The sequence below is a fragment of the Rhipicephalus sanguineus genome, chromosome 3 (genome assembly GCF_013339695.2).
Source record: "Rhipicephalus sanguineus isolate Rsan-2018 chromosome 3, BIME_Rsan_1.4, whole genome shotgun sequence".
In the NCBI taxonomy this organism is placed as follows: domain Eukaryota; kingdom Metazoa; phylum Arthropoda; class Arachnida; order Ixodida; family Ixodidae; genus Rhipicephalus; species Rhipicephalus sanguineus.
Window position 1 is genome coordinate 172430335 of NC_051178.1, and position 21021 is coordinate 172451355.

The window sequence follows — 21021 nt, forward strand, 5'->3', positions numbered from 1 at the left end:
CGTACAAAATTCGTCATTACACATCTCAGTGTGCACTAATTGTTCTCTAGTCATTGTTTCTACTCTGCTGCATCTCTTCAACCTTCCAGCGCTTTTTTTTTCTAACACGTGTGTCTGTAATGCGAAAGGTAAGAAGTAGCGAGTGCGGGCGCAAAAAAAAAGAAAAAAAAAAGACTAAATAAATGGAAAGTGGCAGTGCAACTTTTAAAGACTTGAAGCTCACAATGAGAGGAAAAAAATGCGAGGAAGCAGAAGAGAACGGCACCGCAGAAAGATTTGCGCACACGTGCGTAAAGCGAGGCTCTGAGAGAAAAAAAAAGAAAAAGGTCGCGAAGGTTTTAAGACGAGTGTGCGTGCGACACCTTTTGTACAGAACAATGGGCCTAGTTCCAGGTAACTTCTTCGCGCCCACTCTCGTGTATACTAGCTAACTATTACACACTGATACGTTACTATTTGCACATCGTTAACGTTAACAAGGGTTCTTGTGAGTGACCATTGTGGAGTGCTGAGAACACACGTTGCGGCTGTTTACGTGTGGGCTGTAGTGCTGAACGCAAACGATGCTCTCGTTATTTGTCGGGCTGGTTGCTTAGAGCGGCGTAGCGCACGAAGGAAAGAGATGTCGCTGTTTTTTTTTTTTTATCAGTTTGAAGATACCTTTCTTACTACAGTCGAGCCTGTTAACAACGAACAATGGTATAGAGAATTTTCTGTTATAGCGAACAAAATACGAGCTTTGGTTGGTCACGGATCATTTCGGTGACCTTCATGTTTTTTTTTTTTTTTTTATAGCGAAACCAAAAAGGCGAGAGTGATATCGGCTGGGACGAAGAAATATTTGGTTCGCGCGAGGCTCGAAACTCGAAAAGTTGCATAAAAGAGAAAATAAACATCTAAAGACAATTCACAACCACAATTTTAAAAAAAGTGTATGCTTGCGACATTAAAAACTTGGTGAAAAATGTGGGTTCGAAGGTTGAGAAAGTTTTCACCATAAGCCCTGCGGAGGCCGCGGACATGGCAAGGAAATTGAGAAGCTACTTGTAGAAACTCCCGAAGGCTGAAACTGCTAATGTAGAAAAGGCCCTCTCGTGCATGGACACTGTGGAAAACTTCATACTGCTCAGTGTGTGCATTTATGTATCTAAGATTTTTGTGACAACCACATTACCGAGAAGAACAGACTGTTGGGCGAGTTGATAATGAATTACGTGAAAACTGCGCGAAAAACGTAGGCAAAAGGAGAAACGGACGACGCAAGCGCCTACTAACAACTGAAAGTTTATTGAAAAAACACAGAATATGAAGAGCAAAGAAACCACGTGTGCAAGGATAAACAGCAGACAAGAACTACATGTGCGCATCAAGATGCGCAATCTCCGCCTCGTGTAACGCCACAGGTGGCCTGGCAACACAACTATCTCCAGCTTTGAAGATAAAATAAGCTTCGACGATCTCAAGTATAGTACGTTCCTCGTGTCTTGCCAGAACTTTTGTTCCGCGGAAAAGCGGGCCGCACTTACAATCGCGACAGTGTAATGACAGATTTGTAGAAGGCTGTCCTTTCATCGTTAACCTGTGGTCATTCAATCTCTGATTGAGACAGCGGTCGGTCTGCCCGATATAACTGTTTCCACAGGAGAGAGAGAAACAGAATATACCACACCCTTGCCACATTCCGATTGGCCGTCCCTGTGTTTGACCCCGCACTCAAACCACTTTGGAGATGCTCCCTTCACCTTTCTTTCGACAGCCCCGCAAATTCTGTCCAACTTATTCCTCGCGAAAAATGCTACGTGTACTCCGTACTTCGCGCCAACCTTCTTGAGGTGGTGCGACACACCATGCAGGTAGGGGATGCTGACCAGTGCCTTCTTATCCGGATCACTCGCAGCAGGAGCTGAACCTCCGCTCAGACTTCAGGTGGCGCAAAATCTTTTCACAAAGGCGAGCCAAAACAGGCAGAGGAAAGCGGGCCTCCCTAAGCTGCCCCACCTGCCTGTTGAAGCTTTCCGCAAGAAGGTGTGGGCATGTTTTCTTTAAGGCTGCAGTCAAACAAGAAACAGCTACCCCGGTTTTCACTAGCTTAGAATGGCCGGATCGAAAATCCAAAATTGGCTTTTCAGAACGTGGTGAATACATCCAGCAAACATGGGAACCACCGAACCGAATGACCAAATCCAGAAACTGTATAGCGCCTTCTTTTGGAGCCTCAAAAGTGAAGTTTAGACCAGGCCCTTTCCCCTTGAAAAGTTTCAAAGCGTCCACTCTAGGAACATCAGCACATCACCGGAACATAGGAACATCAGCACATTACCGAGTTGGTAGAGCCTAGTTTATCTCTAATCTTACAACGAATATCGGATATAACGAACTAATGTATCGTCTCGGTGCTTTTTCGTTAGAACATAGTTGAATCTACTGCCTTTATGCCTTTTATGGCAGATTTCCGGAATAACCTGGGGGAAAAGCTGCACTGGTCGGGTAGTTAATCCTAAAAGCTTCATTATACCATCGTATTCCTCGTTGCCATGCTTTATGTCAACTGCAAGAATCTTTCCATTCATTTGTTGACTCGAATGTATTTATTCGCAATGAGATATATGTTGAAGTTGGTCGTTCATTACCCTAGATTGGCGTCATTTTACCCTCGAGCTTGTCCGAGGTAGTACGATTGCACCTAACGCTAAGAAAAGTGAGCTTGACGTTACAAGTTGGTCCCCTAAAAAACGTTTGTTTACCAAGACGGCCAATGTATCGAAGGAACTTATAATAGTCATGGTTAAAACAGACGGATGGAAGGACAGACAGATGAATGGAATAAAGGATGGGTGGAATAATGAAAGAATGGGTGGATAGATCGGATTGGATTGGAGTAATGGGTGTATACTTTTCATTATCCGAGGAATCGTCGCCACCCAGTCTACAACAGTATCGTGGGATGGTATAAGTCAATGCTGGTTCCTTTTCACGAAAGCGTGACAACCCGACTGCAGGCTGAAGAATGGAGCACATAAGCAATAAAGTAGGTGATGCTGGCATGTGCGCAACTCTGAACATTTAACACAGGGCACAGTGGAGATACGGTAAATGGACTTGAATATGCCGGAATCTTTTGTTATGCAATATAAATTTCTATTTGCTATCCACTGCTCTGCCCCGCCACGGTGGTCTAGTGGTTATGGCGCTCTGCTGCTGACCCGAAGGTCGCGGGATCGAACCTCGGTCGCGGCGGCTGCATTTTCGATGGAGACGAAAACGTTTGAGGCCCGTGTACTTAGGTTTAGGTGCACGTTAAAGAACCCCAGGTGGTCGAAACTTCCGGAGCCCTCCACTACGGCGTCTCTCATAATCGTATCATGGTTTTGGGATGTTAAACCCCAGATAATATTATTATTCACTACTCTGCGTAGCCTTAGGCAATATTTGTCCAATAAATTGCAGCAAGAAACGAGAAGTACACTTTATATCAGCCGTTCTGTCAATGTCAAGAAGAGGTACGGGTCTGAAGAAAACAACAAAGCCATAATGAAGACAAACAGACAATACGCGGTACGCTTAAGTGACACGTTAAAATGAACGAAAAAAAAGGACACTTTTACAGATCACGACTTCCTGATGCACGCTTTCGTTCATGCATTAGCGCTATAGCGGATGACCGTGGACAAAGAGCGCGTAAGAGGCCACGCTGTCCTCATGAAGCCGGTAGAATGGTTACGTGCAAGAGGCGCAGATATAGGCTTCTGTGACATAACGCGTCGTTCGGTGCTTTGGGCATTCGCATTCGCTCTCCTATGAAAACACGGCCACGGCGCTTATACTCCGACTCATAAAGAAGCCCGTGCTCCTCCCTTTTTCTTTCTTTTTTTTTTTTTTCAGAACGTCAACGCGAGCTGCGTGCCTCCCAGCTCCTAGAAAATGACTAGAGCTGACACGAGGGCAACTTAATTCAGATTAGAACGCAGTTGCGTCTCTTGCGCATGTGCAAACGCCCTCTCCTCACTTACGAGGGCGGGGTGGCCCGGAAAACTCAGCAGGCCCTTGTGCCACAAGGGCGTACCACGAGGCTTTAGGAAAGGAGGTGAAAACAACGAAGAAGGCGGTATAGGAACATCAGCAGCGGCAGGAACGGCAGGAGAAACAGGTAAACAGCTCGAGGAAACACTGTCGCGAAGTAGGTGCTGCAGTCCCTTTTGAGCGAAATGTCGTTCTTCCGAGAATCCTCGTGCAGTCGTCGCAGGAGGAACGCCCCTCTGCGTGCTCACGACGAAACGGTGTCAATTGTCGTCGCATCACGCAGACTCCTCTCGCTAGGATGCGATGGAAGTATTTTTTTTTCGAGGTCGTCTACGCAGTTGTGTGAAGACGAAGTGTCAGTATAATACCTGCGCGCGTGGCTGCGACAGGCGCCTGTCTGCCGTATGTGCACGTATGTGCTCGACCTACACACGCTGGGTGAATAAATGTGTACGTACAGTGGCGTCAGCAATGAGTTCATATGTCCTGTCTGTGCGAAAACATGTGGGTGCAGTTAGTTTGTGCTATCATAAAATTAGCTTACTGGAACGGCTTATTTCAAGCATTTTCGTTGACGACACGTGGGCAGTCGATTCGCCGGAGAGACGTGACTCGCCTGTTACATACAGGATGTGCGAAGCGGGCTGGAAACGAAGGAAAACGATGAAGTTGAGTAATAGTGAAAACGTTGCAGGTGATCCCTAAACGTGTTCTTACGAGATGAGAATACGAAAACGTTTATTTTGGTTGGGGCGTTGTTACGGAGGGCAGCTGCAAGGTCTAGTGCGGGGATTCCCCTTTATTACGCCGCGGCTGCAGGCGGTTCCTTCGGCACATTGGAACGCTCGCCGAGTGTCACTGCGGTGGCTCCAGCTGGGTTCGCGCTTTCGTTGCTTTCGTCAACCTAGCCAAGAAACGCGGCCACGGCTGCAGGCAGTTGCTGCGGCAGTAGTTGGCGCCGATGTCAGTTCCGGGGGGAGAGGTCACGTGCCTTCCGGACGCGACTCTTGCGGACGCCATTCGCTGCAGCTGGATGCGCACTTTCGCCAACCTATAGCCAAGGAACGCTTTCGTGCTAATGAACTTAAATAGCCGTTTCGCCCAAAGGGCGAAATCAGTGACAGCGGTAACAAGGTTTAGCGTTGAGCGCGCACTTTTCCGACGGCTAAATAACTGTGCGCTGGCGCGACGTGTTGGTGCGACGCATGCGCCCAAGGCAACTAACTCGTGCTGGCTGAAGTGAGTAGCACCTTGGTTGATATCAGTCGTCTCACAACGCAGGCGTCATAAGGAGTGCCGCCAGTGTCTCTGAAAACGTTTAAACTAGGTGGTTACCGATATGAGGACGACGGATAACCCGTTGATATCAGTCACCGCCTGGGAAAATATTAGATAACGTTAACTTGACGTAGGTTCACATCCCATTTCGTTCAAAGCAGTGCGTACACAACGTGGCTCACTATGTATCACTGGTGTGCTGATGGCCAATGGTGCGGAAGACCAGTGCACGCTTATAGTCAATGGCACGGAATATATAGTGCACGCTCTTTCGTTTGCTTTCTGTCTCTTTTCTACCCCACCCCCCCCCCACCCCCAGCAGGGTAGAAAACCGCACGTGTGTGGCGTAAACGCCGCTGCATTTTCTTGCTTCTCTCACTATCTTTGCAATAACGCGCGGACAATGTTTTAGTAATTATTACAGCTGCTAGAAAGTGAGTTATAAATCTGCAAGCTCGCACAAGACTGCAACCTTTTTTTGAAAGATACTTCGCTACCTCTCATTCTCAACATGAAAAAAAAAATTACAAATTTGAACACTGCGAAGCTACGTATGAAGCTGTCAGGGAACAAGTATTTGAGGATCGACTCCTGATAAATTTCGTCCCGTTTGTGCTCTATATCAGACACACACGAAGCACGGAGCACGAATGCGTTTCCATTATACCCACATCGAAATGCGTCCACCGTGACCTGGGATCAAACCTGCGAAATCGTGCCCTGATGTCTCAACTTGAACGAGCGCGTAACACAAGGGACAAGACAGGTAAGTCGCAACATGACAAACAGTCGGTATTAAAATGAGGCGCGACATGGGAGACACTAATGTGTATTTCACGCCATTGGTGCCGCATAAAGAATCTCAGTTTTGCGGCTCTGTACTTCGCACTTTTGATCAATAATCAAAGCGTTCATTCTATACTCCTGCGCAGGCCCGTAGCCAGGAATTTTTTTCGTTAGGGCCCACTTGCTGAAAGCCTTGACTATTTGAGAAAAACGCTTATTTTCATGATTTATTTTCGACAAAACACCATGTGTCATCAGAATTTCAAGGGGGGGGGGGACCTCTCCTGCGTTTAACATTGCATTGACAGACGTAAAGAAATTGTCCCACATCTTAAAATTCTATAGTTATTTGATGAATAACTCCTTTCTTTTTGTCCTTTTTCTTTCCGTTTTGGTACGTAACTTGGAAAGGGTAGAATTCGATGCACTTTCACAGCCAACAGCCAAAACACGGACGCTGCAGGCTTGGGTTGACTTTCGAGAAACTTGACTTCGGAGAGACCGGAAAATCTTGATGTCCTACCGGAAAACACAGAGTAACGACAAATAAGTAAATATCGAAAAGGGAGCTCAGTGAAAGAAACATCGGAAGGGGTCATCGGCGCAAGCCAAGTGCGCGGGACAATTTTCCGACCGGCTGGCGTTCCAGGGCAGCGACTTCCGGAAGGCGTTGTATATAGCTGTCGTTGGATTGTTGCCCGCACTGTTTCGAAATAAACAGCGGTGGCGCTGTACGTGCGTGGATGTCGTTCGATGGGCACTAATGCATATAGAGCAGCAAACCGCCGAACCACTCGGATGCAAATAGACAATGCGGTCTCCCGCAAGAAACACGGGAATGTAGAAAACTTAACAAGTTTCTTCTCAGTCGAGTCTGTTATCACCCGGATCTGCAGTAGACAACTTGTGGTTCGCTAAGCCCAGAAACAATGTGTAAACTTGTTTACTGCTGTGGCAAAGCTTCAGACGGCAGTTCCGCCCAAAGCGCTGGAAAGGTAAAAGTAGCACGTGAAAATGTTCCATTAAACAGTGAACCATGTACTCACAATGATTTCAACGAACCAAACTGCGCTACGCTATTCTTGCTTTGCAAAACAACATCGTGAGCTACATTTCGTAACAAGGCATTATCAATTTATTATTAGCTTTATTATTCCGTGAAGGTTCTTTTTTAATTGAAGATACCTCTCATCAGTATACGTGGCACATATATGTGAAACTTCGCCTGTTTTATCGTAAATAAAACAAAAAAACAAAGTGAGTTCTAAAACAAGATCCCGTCGTATTAAAGGGTTTGGGATTGCTGCTTATTCTCAGCCGAACACTCCCTTCCGGTGTTTTTTTCCACGTCCACAATATTTACTGCCGTATGCTCTCTGCTGCATACACAGCACTCTCGCAGCGAGATGTGGGCAAAATGCCGCAAAACAATATTGATGGTCTTTTAGAGTACGCCTTAAATTAACTTCCCGGAACCACCAGGGAAATAGCGAGTACTCCCACTGCTCCTCTTACGCGAAGAAGGCTGCAGCATATGTTGACGTATATACTTCAGTCTGTTCTCAGGTAAAGCTTTCGCTTAGGTGCTATTCTCGCGCAATTCTCGCTCTCGTTAGTTAAGACGTACTGGCAATAGCCGACGCACTACATGTTTTTACACCATGTATATGTTCCAGAGACGTGCCTTGTTCGTCGCTGGCCGCTTTTGACAAAGGCCGCACGTGTGTTACTAACGTTCACATTTGTGCTACGCCGCAGTTTCGCAGTTACACCTTCCGCTCGATTCTACTCCTCTCGTAATCATCCGCCTTCGGTTGACCTCACTGATAAGGCAGGCGGAGCTTACAGCTGTTACTACTGAAGACGCACGAAAAGGAATAGCAGCGAGAAAAAAATAATTGCTGCAAAATCGCGGATCTATCGTTAAATCAGAGTTTGGTTGTCAGGAGCATTGTAGGCTTCTCGTTGTTGGGACGTTATATGTATAGCCTCGTACCTGAATTTATAACTTGCTTGAAATACTAAAGCAGCTTGAAATGCCGTTTCTTTTTGTGTGTGTGTATAGTGAAGAATCTCGGGCCGCATCCTTATATACACCGTGTGAGCAGCATATATGTGGAAACAACTGAACTTAATAGAGCGCACATGGACTACCTGTCAAGTTGGCCTTCGGAATATAGCACATTACGGGTACTGTCAGGCAGTTAACTTGTGAATATATTTATTCTACACACGCGTTTATTACAGTAGAACTGAAAGTTCGGAGAGTTCGTTACTACTCACGGTGAAATGTCAGCGCGCACAAACGACAAAGACACAGCGTATAGGGGAGAGACACTGTGTCCCCTATGTCACACGTGCGAGCTAAAATTTCACCACGAATGCGTCTGTACATACTCTGAAGAAATGCCTTTCACATCATCAATGAAAAAATAAAGCCCATACTCTGCGTTGCATTGAACGTTGCACGGCACGAAATTAAATGCAACTGTACGCATCATCATTACTATAGTATGGCGATGAATCAGGATTCCACGCTTTTCCTCTATGCGTTGCTCTCTCCGCTTGAGCAGTCTTAAACGGACAAAATGAAGTGCAATCAGCTGATCGCGCACGATAGTCATGCCAGACGAGGCAGAACGGGTATTCTACTGCGTGGTAAAGCAGTGTAGGAGACAATTCACAACTGATATCTCTCGTATATGGACCAATCGAGAGCTTATTTCCTCATGACGTCACGTGAGCAGACAGCTCGCGTCACTACCTGTGCCGAAAAGACGGGAAACACCAGCAAAGAATGACGTGCTCGTCCTTGCATATTCAGAGGTTCCTTAGGGGCCCTTTAATGTATGTCGCACGGACGAGATGAAAGACCAGGAGGGGAGACGTCGAGAGCGTGAGTGCCATGTGCGAGGTGGAGCGGAGAGGTCCGTCAAGGTGCGTGTTCTTTAGTATAGCAGCAGGAAGACGCGACGTCGGCCAGGGTGTGCGAGGGTCCTTGGACGTCCGAGCGACGCGCATAAACAAAGCGGACAAGGTCGGAGGAGCCTCCTCGAGAAGCGGGCCAGCGGTACACCACGCGTCGTGCCCTTGGCCATCCAGACCTCCGCCACCACTTCCCGCTCCCTGACGGCGAAGGTGGTGGCAACCGGTGGCCGTCGTGGCCACACCGGCCACTACGTCGGAAAGGGAGGGGGTGGGGTGCGAACTATCAGGCGCTGACACGACTTCTCGACGGGCTCGCGTCTCGTCGAGCTGATGCGCCATATATATACTCTTGGCAGCAGCCAGAGGGAGCCACGATCGACGCTTTCGTCTATCGCACCAGCGTCGCCGACACCGCCCTCTATTAGAGATGCGGCGAAAACGAGACGCCATTGCGAAGGACAAATGACACGTGATTCAGTAGTGCCTCGACTGATTGTTACTGAGCCATCTCCACTGATCTCCCGCTCAATAATAATGTTCAATGTTCAAGATCTCAATCTAAAACACACGAAGCCATGTTAAAACTTGCATTGGGGCTATACAGTTCGAATAGCGCACTTCTACTTGAAGAGCTGCGCTGCAAAGTAGAAACAGACACAGGGACGAAACCTCACGGACGAAGAGCATCTGTCAACTGGTTGTTAGAAAAAAATAGGGATTGCAAACACGGTTGGCGAACACAATTAGATAGGCTACTCCCATCCAGCCCAATTCACGCATCAGTTTTTGTGCATGCGTTGTTTGCCCAGAATGTTCACACACCTCTGTCTTTTTGTGTGTTTTTTCTAATAAACAGATGATAGATGCATTTCTTGTGTTGGGTTTTGTCCCTGTATCTGGTTCCAGTTTACAGCGCCACTCTTTAAGTAGTTCCGTTAAGTCATATGCAGAGCATGCTAGCCAGGGGCGTAGCCAAGCGGGGGGAGGGAGTTTTGAACCCCTCCCCTCCCCGAAAAATTTCAATTTTGCTTGCGTGTATCTACATGCACGCATAGAAACGCACGCACGAACATACATAAAGTATGGTTGAACCCCCCCCCCCCCCCGAAAAAAATTTCTGGCTACGCCCCTGATGCTAGCTCCGACATTCTCACATCTAACACTTGTGTTGCTATAAGCAACCGGATGTGTAATAGCGAATATCTATGGCATCCATCCAGTTCTCGCTTCCGCCTCTCGCGAGTTTGTGCGCCCCAGCGCTATTGTCAACTCCGGACAGCTTCAGTGTAAGCTGTCTATACATAATCACGCAGCATAAGGGGATTAATGAGTTAATATTATATGGGGTTTAACGTCCCAAAACCACGATATGATTATGAGAGATGCCGTAGTGGAGGGCTCCGGAAGTTTCAACCACCTGGGGTTCTTTAACGTGCACCTAAATCTTAGTACACGGGCCTCAAACATTTTCGCCTCCATCGAAAATGCAGCCGCCGCGACCGGGGTTCGATCCCCCGACCTTCGGGTCAGCAGTCGAGTGCCATAACCACTAGACCACCGTGGCGGGGCAGGGTATGAATGAGTTGGCGACGAGGTTGTGTTGCATGAACTTGACCGCTTGTCGAGCCGCCACGACTCTTCATACCCGATCGCCTGTGTTTCAATTTTATGCTGGGTCGCCGTATACTTGATGGTCATCTTCCAATTTGCTCTGGAAATCGTGCACCAATGCTTTCCGTCGTTGATGGCTGCCTAGACGCCATCAACGACGTCTGCCCCACTCTTCTTGGGTCAGAGTCATTCTTCCATGCATTGCTTTCGATACAGGGCCACAATGTTTCGGTCCACCCTCTTGAACCTGTAGGCGTTCCGAGTTCCATCTTTCTGCCACGTCAAATGATGGGGAATTTGTTCATCATCTGCGACATTCCTGACGAGGACGCATAGCACAAAGCATTAGAGACCTTTCTCGCCATATAGAACGCAGGAAGTAAGCCTTTCGCTGCCATCTCGACCTACATCCGGACTACCCGGTTGCGGTTGGAAGTTACTTTCACGAGAGCTTATTTAGTATTCATTCGGAAAGGCCGACAGTGCTGCGTATGATGTTTGCGGCTGAAAAGAGAATGTCGACCTTCTATGTGCCACTGCCCTCTACTCGGTTTACAAATGCATAGGGAACACTAGACCATCGTCAACTGTCGATGAAGACGCTATTAGACTACTATCGGTACCCTCATCGGCCGAGAAGGCACACTCGTTATTTTTGGTGATGGCTTGCCTCTAAGGAAGGAGGAAGGAAACAGAAAAAGGAGAAGGCAGGGAGGTTAACCAGAAACACTTCCGGTTGGCTACCCTACACTGGGGGATAGGGGAAGGGGAATAGAAAAACGAGAAATAGAGCTAAGGGTTAATTTGAATGCGTGGTGCTAGGCGCATCGGCGCAAATGCGTGTATTTATAAGTATTTCATTCCTGTGTCCCTGATTTTTCTACTTTCCTGTTGCCGTCTGCTGTCGCAGGCTAGGATAGTTAAGGAGACGCCTTCCTCTAGTTAACGTCGCTCCCTAAATAGTTTGCTCTCTCTATATAAGTACAGACTCAAAATAAAGGCACATTTACTTTTCATTCCTGCTGCTTACAAGATGCTGCAACTCTAACGATAATACAAACGCTCGACATATTGACGCTCTACACACCGCAATGTTCACGCATGATTCTAGGTGATTGCTCACAACGTTGAAACCGTTGAAAGACAACGAAAGACAGCTGTAAAGCGTGATTGTTTTGTCACCTTCGACGAGAGGTGCACTGGGACAGGCTCTAAGTTGTGGGGCGCCGCCATCACCACATCCTCAAAGCGAGGTGCCCCTACCATTTGGGACAACCCTCCTGAGTACACTTTCGCCAAACGTTTCTACGTCATATAAGTTTATTCGTGAACAGTTTACGAAACAATAATAGACTGACTTGCCGAGCCGTTAGACGCAGGAAAGAAAGAGACAAAGTATAACTCCTTCGCGCATATAACACGGTTTGCGTCAACATTTCGCTACAAATGCGGCACATCTTATCCAATTTGTCGCATGCGCAAATATACACGGTGAACTCCTGGTATCCTTCCCGCACACTTCCGCGGCTCGAACGTGCCACCGTTTTCCCATTGTTTAAACTGACCTTTCTCTATACGCAAACACGTACGACCTCGGGCGAAGAAACGACGCAGTTGGTGACTACGTCAGCGTCGCTGGGAAAGACCTCAACAGAAACAACCGTGGGCCTAATTTCTTCCTGGACCGACCGCGCCGTGCCCCCGTCGCTATAGGCCAACACACCCTGCTACCTCGAGAGAACAAAAACGAACGCAGCCGAGAGGCGTACCCTTCCCCCTTTTCCCCTCTCCACAAGCCCCCACCCCCTCTCCTTTAAAGAGGCTAATTTTTCCGCGATGACACGATAGAACGATGCAGCCTGTTCTGGCTTTAAATAAAAGGACGCGCCCTTTTCTTCTTTTAATGCGGGGCTTGTTTACAAGCAGTTTGACAAAACCATCGAGGAAGGGGTGTCTCAGCACCGCGGCGATGTCGCCGTCTCCGTCATTCTTGTTTATGTTCGTTTCGCAATAACGCTTGTTTAGCGAGTTCTTTTTACGTTCCCTTACGATGTTATGGTTCGTTTCAAAACCACTGGTCTTCTTTTTTTTTTAATTTCCTTCTTTCTCTTCTTTCGCTTCACCTCACCTGACTGTAATCTTGGCACCGCGCGCTCACGCTCCCGACACCTCGTGGAACTCAAGGGCGCCGATGACGTCACAGCGGGGAAGAACCGTCGCTTCGTTTGAGAACCGGCTTCGCGAAAGACACAAAATTCGTCGGAAGCCGCCCTGGGAGAGTAAACGTCCCAGACGACGCGACCGTTATTACACTTTGAACGCACGCGTGTACACGCGACTGCGTAAGAGAGGTCCTGATTACAGTGCCCAAATAACGCGTAATTGCAGCTGCTGAATGCGTAGCTATGTAAAATAGCGCTATTTGTCATTGCGATCTCGTCGTCGCGCGTCGGTGTCGTGTATGTAGTTACGGTGAGACGCATAATGTGGAGCGAGATCATGCACTAGCTGGTACTGCGTCGAGATGATAATGACGTTGGCGTGACGTCATTTAATTTGTCGTTGGTAATGCAGCTGACTATCCAGAACAGATCACTACCTGTAGACTTCGTGCTCCTTTATGAACCTGCAGGTAGTTAGTGTTCCTTCTCTGCCTTATTTCACCATTCATATCCGTTTATCTACCACCCCAGCGCAGGGTAGTAAACAGGATATGAGTCTGTGTCTTAACTCCCTGCCCTTGATTTGTTATCTTTCTCTGCACTTTCATTTTTTTCTTTTCTTGCTATATGCTGTTTTCATAGGCCCAAGTATCCGGAAATTACTCACTGATCCTATCGCATTATGACTTGTTCGGTTTCGCCAATGACAGTTACCGTATTTTCCCGAATCTGAGCGCTACAACTCTTAAAGTTGTCTTTAAGAACCCCATGAAAGGCGTCGCTGATTGGACAGGGAAATGGTATGACGCATTTCATGGTTCGGACCACTAAGGTCGAACAGTCCAATTTTATTTCATGTCCAAGGCGCCGCGGTAACTGCGACCTTCTGATGCTGACCACGACGCCACGTGGTGAAATACATACGCCGCTTGTTTTCGCTACCAAAATCAAATGCATATGCAATTTGTTTTCGGTTGCATTCATTTACAGGAAATGGATGAAAGAACTTTATTGTTTGTCCGGCAGATTAACGGCCCGGGCTCAGGTCTCCCATGTCGGGACGTGAAGGCCTTGCCTCTCCGCCGCTTCACGGGCCTGCTGGACTATACTTTTGACGTTGGTCTTGGAACACGGCACGTCAACCGAGCCGTCGAACGTCGTAGTATACCTTCACAGAAGTGGCCGGCTGCAGTCATAAGCGGCATATTGTGGTTTAGGTACATAAGACACAGTGGTTATATAGAAAGTTCCAGCTCGTCCGATGCGCTGTGTATCTTGCTCTGTCTTAGCAACTAGTCCAAAGAACTGTTGAATACGAGTTACGTCCACATATGTAGACGTTGCGACTCAAGGGGATATAGTAGCTGTTGAAGACGATAAAATGCGTCATTTTCTGCAACCCTCAAGACTTGTCTCAGCAGTTCCTTCCCGTCTATTCTCCACTTTCGTAGAGTGCCCGTCTTCGTATTAGCGGTTGGCGCGGACACAAGCGCCATTTTTTCCTCTAACGGCCATTGTGTGTACCTTCATGAGTACAGGCCTTCGCAACGTCACCTGCGCATCCCCTTTGCCATCTCAGACTGTACTTCCACGGCCATGCATACCTTGCGGGCATCACTTTGCATGTATACAAGGCAGTGCGCCTCCGGGCGTTCTGGGTTTATTTCCGAGCATGAATATGGCGCGAGGACAATTATCTATAGCTTGTGCTCTTTAAAATATGCGTTTTGGCTGGTGTGCCGGAGTGTCGTCACAACGGGAAGACTACGAGCGAGCGCCACTTTCTTTCTTTCTTTTTTTCTTTTTTTTAATTTTTCTTTCCCCAGCGCCTCGCTTATCGTTTGCAACGAGGAAAAATAACTTTGTTTGTTTACTTATAAGTTGCCACTGTTGAGCAACGTTGCGCGTGATGCATCTCGGTTGCTCAAGTCACTCACTGATTGTTCCTGTAATTCTCGGTGTAATTTTCTTTTCTTAGATGTAGAAAAAAAGTAACGACGTATAGCCTACTCTGTCGCAAGCGCCATTTACGTCCCGTTCAAGGGACATTTTGTTCGATGCATGACGTTTGAGAGAAAAAATTCCCAGCTCTGAATTGAGGCTCGTCCATAAAACAAAACTGCGGAATGATTACGCAGTCGCTTAAACACGAAGAAGTTTTCCAGGGTGTCGTGATGACGCAAAGTGAAGGTGCACAGACGCAAAATTCTACCTATTCGCAATACTCTGCGTACAGCCGCAATCTACATTAGCCAATGGTGCATATAATGCCAGCGCTGACGCCACGTGTTCCTCTTTACTTTTTTTTCTATTCAAAATCTATCGGTCGTAAGTTGCAGATATCGTGGTTTGCCTTGTGGATCGCTCGAAGAGGCGACCAGTGCTTGCACAAGATAATCACAGTTTTCACGCGACTATTAACAAGACGTCAATGACTAATTCTTTATTCAGCACACAAGGCCCATCCTCAATTACGTAATCGAACCCCGGTGACGTTAAGATTGAAAAAAAAAAAAAAAACATTGAGAATATTTCAACTTTTAATATACTTAAATTCGCGGAACACGTTACGAAATTCAATACGTACCTCATTGTATAGCTTTCAAGAAACTCTTAATTAGAACGCCAATGCACTGAGCAGCGTATTTCTTTATATACTGTTCCCATACTGTCGCTGTAGCGGAACGGCTACCGACCGTGCCTAACCTCATCGCGGCGTAGAATCAACCTCTTAACTACGACACATACTATTACAGGGAATACTTTTTAAAAAAATGTTGACGCATAACGTTTCATTATCCAAGCGCCGCATTACGGTTTCTCATACAAGTATATAGTTGTTCCTCTATGGGAGAAAGCGACGCGGATACTCTGAATCGAACAAACGCGCACAATTTTACTGTCTCCAATGAATGGTGAAGCCTGCTTATCCGAAGCCCCTTTCGTGTCACACGTGGCCACGAGATGCACCACCAGCTCGGCTCGTACTTGACATAGCAAATACTACACTTCCACGGCGTGCACTGATAGGCGTTATCTCGTCCGAGTCATGTATTTCATACGTATAAGCATGCAAAAAAAAAAAACATCTCTCGCATGTATGCGAATTAGTCATAAGCGACGTTTCGTTTCACGTTACTTCACTATGCTTTCCTATGTCAGGCTTCTTTCGGTTGCCGACTTCTTCACTTCTGCGTTCCCGGAGTATTAAAATATATAGCCGTGTAATATTGCGTACAAGTGATTGAAGTTGCCGCCGCAGCATCATAGTTCTCATCAGAAGGGCGCTCAGGTTAATCAGCGCTAGATCGGCTTGCGTGTGTAATCACCGGACTTTCTCGTGAACAAGCGACGCTGTTGTACCGCATTGTCACGTATCTCGGGAGCGCTTGCAATGTGTGATGGAGTTGGGAGAGAGAGCGAGGCGGGAGACCGTGGCGTCACGGCAAACACACTTTATATAACACAACACTGCAAACGACAAAGTTTACACGCTAGATAATTACAATTAGGAGTAACCTGTGCAAAAACGCTAAGCGGTACAAAAGAATCCAACAAACACTCCTAACTAAGTTCGGCTCTACTGGCCCTAAAGTCTGGCCACTATGGCGTCTCGGTCTAGCTACGCAGCTACGTGAATAGAACGTTCTTACTTCGCGTGAGTCCGTCGCCTCGCTTCCGCGCCCAAGTCGACGCTGAGTCCCGTCGATGCTACTCCTCGACGTCTGGGAGTCGCCGTCGTCGAAGCTGCCGCCTCGCTAGTCGTCCTCGTCGCTGACCCGTCGGTCTTCCTTCGAGAACGTCGTCTCGTCCGGTTAGGCCTAACCCTCGGCCTATCCTCTTGGTGCCACTGGGTCAAACTGCCGACGTGGCTGTCCGGTGATTGTCGGCGGGTTGCCGTCTCGTCGAGCTGTGGTAGTGCCGTAGGTGCCCTGCGAACTGCTGAATGAGGCTGCTGCAAGCTCGGGGAGCCTCACTTGGGTGACGCCAAGGTCGACGGCTACCCTCCCGAGCCTCTCGTGCCGCTGCCCCCAGAACGAGGCCCTACTTCTCTCGTCGCGGGTGCGACGCTGGCTTGCCACACCTTGCTCCTCGACGACCCCACCGAACAATGACTGCTTGATCCTCTGGGGTTCCGCACCTCAGTTCGGGTCGCGTGGCACGCGCCTTCCTCCGGCCAATGGCTTGCGTCGACGTGGCGGGGGTGCACACCATCGGGTACTTTTCCATTCCCCGCACACCATCGACGCATTGCGCTGTCCGGCACGCGCCCCGTGCCTCTTTACTCATGACATTGGGCCCCCTTTTAAGAGTTTTTTCTTAAAAAACTGCTTCTGTCCTCCTCCTTATGGTTATGGCCCTCTGCTCTTCTGATAGTGTCTTGTAGCTTGTGCTCCATTTTCCTTGCTTGACTTGTGCGCACCTTCACTTCCCCACTTTGTCACGCACTTTCACTCACAATTTACTTCACCGCACATAGTTCATACCACACCACTATCATTAGACCTACACACCACATGTTCATTGTCCAGAACACTATAATCCACCAGGTGCGATCCTACACAATGTCATAATCGGTCGCTTCATTGGTGACTAATCACAAAGTGCTTGACATCTTTCTGTATGCCTGGCCAAAATGCCTCCTTCGTCACTTCCCTACGCAGGTTCTGTGTATCTCTGAACCCATTCGCATACCAATGTTCTAATATGACCCGTCTATAACATGCGGGCACCATCAGTTGTCTAATTAGTGTCCCTCTTTTCCAAAACTTACGGAAAATTAACTCTTCGACTGATTCGTAGGACACTCCGTCTCTACATCCCTCTCTTGTTGGTTTACGGCCAATTCTATCTATAGCGTGCCTCAGAGTTCTGTCCCTCCTTTGTTCATTTGAGAACTCCTCAGAGGTTACCCCTACACACTCCAACAATGGCACTCTATTCTTGCCTCGTGCCTCGCTATTCCCACTTCCCCTACTAGCTTCAATGCTCTCGGGGCTTCCAGTTCCCGGTCTCCTTTGTTTAGCATATTTCTCACGCTGTACTGGGTCATCCACCCTTCTTACCCCTGGCCTATTTCCCAATATCACATCATAGATGGGATCTTCCATACATTTTACTGTGAGTACGCCTACGAAATAAGGAGTATCTAACCTTATTTTCGCCTCGGGTAACTCCTTCTTGGATCCATCTACAAAGACCACTGTGCCTATTCTCCCCGTGAAATCCTTTTTATTCACCAGACTTCTCCTCACTAACACAGTATCCGCTCCTGAGTCCCTCAGCACCGTTACCCGTTTGCCGTTTACTTTACCTTCCACAACTGGCATATTAACACCTTCCGACCTATCTATCACTGCACCAACTATCTCTTCCTTCCCTTCTGACCTCATTGCACACGCAGTATGCTCTACCGGTCTATTCCTACACTCGTTTGCTTTGTGCCCCCTTTTCTGGCACAATTGGCATATCACGTGGGATTCTTGTCGACTAGTGCTTGTGCGGCAGTTCATGGCTATGTGCCCTATTCTGTCGCACAAGAAACACCGCTGCTGTGCCCTTTGTTTACCCATTGGGGCCTCACTGTTGCTCCCTTCTTCCTTACTGTTGTCTTTGTCTTTTTCCAAATTCCTTAACCCTTGTGCCTCCATGAACTGATCAGCCTGCTTGGCCATCTCCTCCACCGTGTGCAAGTTCCTTTCTTTCAAAAATACCGCCAATTGACTGCTGCACCGGTTTAGGAACTGTTCGCCAACCATCCTGTCGCGCACCCCTTCGTACGTTTTTTCCGTCTCGGACAATTCTATCCAACGATCGAAGTAGTTGGATAGGCGACATGCAAACTGCTTGCCCGTTTCTGAATTCTCGGGCTTACATGTTCGGAACTTGTCCCGGAAACCTTCGGCAGTTAGCCGAAACCTCTCCAATAAAGTCTTCTTTACTATGTCATAGTCTAGAGACTCTTGGGCTGGCATGCGACCAAACACACTCAAGGCCTCTCCCACGAGACACAGACTCAAGGCATTTGCCCACTCGCTTCTCTCCCAGCCTTGCCCTACGGCGATTCTCTCAAACCGATGCAAATAGGCATCGAGGTCGTCCCTTCGCTCATCGAAGGGTGCCATTAGCTTTCTTGGGCAAATTTGTCTCGGCGTGGGAGTAGACGAGTTGGCCAACGCCGTCGTCGGGGTACTCGCGCGACTAGCGTCGTTGCGCGGAGCGACATTTATTTCGGCTAACTTCAACTTGAGCTCGAGAATCTGCATCTCGCGCTCATGCTGCTCCCGCGCCTCACGCGCACGCTCCTTCTCGCGTTCCTGTTCTTTCTGCGCGCGTTCCTTCTCACGCTCGTACTCTCTTTCGCGCTCTTTCTGAGCGTTCTCGAAAAACCTCATCGTCTCCTCCTTATTCATTTCGCAGTCTCTGGCCACGGCCGCCAATTTCTCCCAATCCATCCTTGCAACCCCCGACGGTACGTGACTGGGCCAAACGCTGGAAAAATCCTGGCAGGCTCGCCACTTATTATGTCACGTATCTCGGGAGCGCTTGCAATGTGTGATGGAGTTGGGAGAGAGAGCGAGGCGGGAGACCGTGGCGTCACTGCAAACACACTTTATAAAACACAACGCTGCAAACAAAAAGTTAACACACTACAAATTTACAAACAGAAGCAACATATTCGAAAACGCCAAGCGTTACAACTGAATACGACAAGCACTTCTAACTAGGCTCGGCCTGAGTGGCCCGAAAGTCTGGCCACTATGGCGTCTCGGTCTAGCTACGCAGCTACGTGAATAGAACGTTCTTACTTCGCGTGAGTCCGTCGCCTCGCTTCCGCGCCCAAGTCGACGCTGAGTCCCGTCGATGCTACTCCTCGACGTCTGGGAGTCGCCGTCGTCGAAGCTGCCGCCTCGCTAGTCGTCCTCGTCGCTGACCCGTCGGTCTTCCTTCGAGAACGTCGTCTCGTCCGGTTAGGCCTAACCCTCGGCCTATCCTCTTGGTGCCACTGGGTCAAACTGCCGACGTGGCTGTCCGGTGATTGTCGGCGGGTTGCCGTCTCGTCGAGCTGTGGTAGTGCCGTAGGTGCCCTGCGAACTGCTGAATGAGGCTGCTGCAAGCTCGGGGAGCCTCACTTGGGTGACGCCAAGGTCGACGGCTACCCTCCCGAGCCTCTCGTGCCGCTGCCCCCAGAACGAGGCCCTACTTCTCTCGTCGCGGGTGCGACGCTGGCTTGCCACACCTTGCTCCTCGACGACCCCACCGAACAATGACTGCTTGATCCTCTGGGGTTCCGCACCTCAGTTCGGGTCGCGTGGCACGCGCCTTCCTCCGGCCAATGGCTTGCGTCGACGTGGCGGGGGTGCACACCATCGGGTACTTTTCCATTCCCCGCACACCATCGACGCATTGCGCTGTCCGGCACGCGCCCCGTGCCTCTTTACTCATGACACGCATAAGAACCGGCTCCGCATACACCCCGGCTTGGTCATTCAAGACTGGGCGATACGCTTCCCCGTTTTGTGCCTTCTGCGGTGACATCGGGGACATTGAACATTTTATTTGGCTTTGCCCGCAGTTTGATGTGGAAAGAACAGCGATGGTCCGCACCTTGCAAAAAGGTTGTCATAGGCACCGGACATTTGAAGACGTCATTTTTCCTGAAGGGCCCGCGGCAACGAGGAGGAGCGTGCAACGAATTTTGTTGGTTTTCCTGCGAGACACTGGGCTGTTCAGCACTTGGTGACGTACCCCTACAATTCAGGAGATGCTCAGGCGGAACAATTGCCGGCCATGCAGGCCAGGCTAACCCCGCCTGCTGCAACATCATCACCACCACCACCACCACCACCGGCTTAAGGTGTTCACGTATCACATTATCTGTAATTACATTTGCCAAGCGTATCAAGTTGTCTGTTCGGGCATGCAACCAGTGGCCCATGACGCGACTAAGTCATCTCTTCTTGCTGGAAAATCGTAGCCCGTGGCTGACGTTCTCAAGACCGCGAGGCGTATCCACCGGTGTTATGTACAATACGACGTTGTGCGGAGATGACAGGTATATCTTTGCTTATTTGCACTATATGCTTGATAAAAAAACCTTTTTTCATTTGCCTATTCTTATTCTCTCTCTGTGTCGTGAGTCTTGAATTCTCTCTCTGTGTCATGAGTCTTGAATTCAACAAGAAACCGCAGTCATTAATACAACGAGCCGATCTTTGATAATTCTACCGTCGGC